General features: G+C 43.4%; 1 long non-coding RNA gene across 1 annotated transcript; it reads right to left on the bottom strand.

Annotated features, from left to right (window-relative positions):
* Positions 1-328: 328 nt before the first annotated feature.
* On the bottom strand, positions 329-1,733 carry LOC311432510. Its single transcript, XR_014690100.1, has 2 exons — positions 1,229-1,733; positions 329-1,096 (listed from the first exon to the last, which is right to left on the bottom strand). It is a non-coding gene; the product is annotated as an uncharacterized lncRNA (long non-coding RNA).
* Between the last annotated feature and the right edge of the window lie 430 nt (positions 1,734-2,163).

The raw sequence follows: 2,163 nt of genomic DNA, 5'->3' as shown, positions 1-2,163 counted from the left end.
TTACCATTATCAGCAGAGAAGGAGTTAACTGACCAAGACCAGTCTCCACAGAGTCAAAACATAACAATCCTCTTTTTACTGATTATACAATATTGTGCCCATTGTAAAGTCTGTGCCCCATTTATCTGAAAAATTTCAACATTCTTTAGTAATTATAGAGCTCATCTGCTGGTAGAACCTGAACATTTAGATATGTAAGAAGATTATAAATGAATTCAAAACCACCCCACCAGTTCTGCTTCTTTCATTATAAATTACTGCTGAATAATTCAGAAACACGTTAAGAAAACTACAGTACGATTAATAAACTACACAATGAAAATCATAATAGGTTAAAGCATACATTTATTGTCCCATTTATAGCCCATCACAAGCAAGGGTTGAAAAGCACCGAATTAGAGAAAACACAAAATGCTGCAAAATTATAATTAGATCCTCAATGCTACAGTACATTGTTCTGACGAATCTTTTGTATAGCTAGCTTATGCTTACATATAAATACCTTCTCAGTAAATAAAATGTACTGTAGGCTTGACTTTTAGAGAAGCTGTAAAGCTTAGCATATGCGATGATCCCAAAGTCAATGCTGTGAGGCTTGCTTCTTCATCCATAAATAAAGCACATTTGCATCCATTCAGTCAAATTAGCTCCATATAAATAGGTGGTTATAATTAGCTCCTCTTTCAGGTTCACGGTTAAAACTCAAGCGTGCCTGCTGTCTTGATTAAATCCACCATCGTCTTCCAATAGCTAGTGCTAATTCTTCCAAGGAAATATTCAGTTGAGGTGTTATTTTATTCTGCACTGCTGTTAGTTGTCTAATTTACGCCAAGTCCCTGCAGTGCTTTCCTTAAGCCATCCTCTTTGTCTTGCCTTTGAAATTTACCAAATCTTACAAGAAATCAATACTTAATTGATTATTCACTTTTCTGCAGCTTCAAACAGCAAGCACGCATAAGATCCTGGAGTAGTCACACGATTTCCAATGCAGGAGGTTGCTTGGTGGCAGGGATCTGCAAGCATCCAACAGCAGGCATTCCACGAAGCTGTGCAGTGGTGTTCAGTGCCAGCATCCAATAAAGCAAATGAAGATACTCTAATGAAGCAGGAAAAGTTCCCATGTGAGACAGATCCATATCAATGCTTTAAATAAAAAGCCGATGCTCCGACTTTTGGATACAAGAGCACCGTTCTCTTTGCAGCTACCCCTCTCCTCCTTTCTGCTTACCCTTTTCTTGCCATGGCACTGAAGTGGAATATCCAAAGTGGCACCGAACTCGGAGAACTCCACGCTGGAACAGGGGTGAGACTTGTGCTGCACCTCTGACATAGAATAAGGATGGCAAGCACGTAACATTACGAAATGTAGAACAAATTCAAGCGAGAGAGAGAGAGAGAGAGAGCAAGAGACAGATGGCGGATCTGGCTACAAGCCAAAGCCAGTGAAATGAATTACACTGCTGAATAACTGTACACCATTGATTCTGCCACTTGTTGCTGCATGGCAAAAAAGGGCCCTGACGTTGGTAGGAATCTCCTTGCATGTCATGCATGCCGCAGACAACTTTTAGAGCATAACTCGCCCCGCCGACAGGGATGCGCTACAGCAGCCAGGAAGGACGTGTGTGTGCATGTGCTTGTGTGTAAGAGGAAAAGCATGTGCGTGTGCATGTGGGAGAGCAAGGGATAAAGCTGAATGTGTAAGGGGGTGTGTGGGTCTGTGCTAGCGTGCCTAGTGTGTGTGCGCGCGCGCGCGCGTGTGTGGAGGGGAAAACAATCCCCGCAATCCAGCCATTTTGTTTAATGAAGAATGGAAGGCTGGCATTCAGAGATGTGGTTATGTGTCGCATATTAATGTGCGCTCTGTAGACATCCTCCCCCTTTTTATATGAGTGGCACAGGAGCGAAGCCCTCAACAGAGCAGCCACCGTGGGAGCAGGAGCCCGCAAGGTAACATATCATCGCTAAGCCCAGGGATGTGGCACACGGTGCTCTGCAGAGGAACAAGTTGCTGTCTGAACAGGAGGAAAAGCTGGTCCCATGATTACAATGTTCGGGTGCATTTGAAAAGAGAGCCCAAGTCGAAGCAGACTGTTCAATAAATGCTTCGTAGCCAGGATGAAGGGAGACATTATGGGATGCCCAGGGGGCTTTGGAAATCAA

Source organism: Aythya ferina (assembly GCF_964211825.1).
Source record: "Aythya ferina genome assembly, chromosome: 2".
Classification (NCBI taxonomy): domain Eukaryota; kingdom Metazoa; phylum Chordata; class Aves; order Anseriformes; family Anatidae; genus Aythya; species Aythya ferina.
Note: the sequence above shows the minus strand (reverse complement) of the source record. Positions and strands in the feature narration are given on the sequence as shown.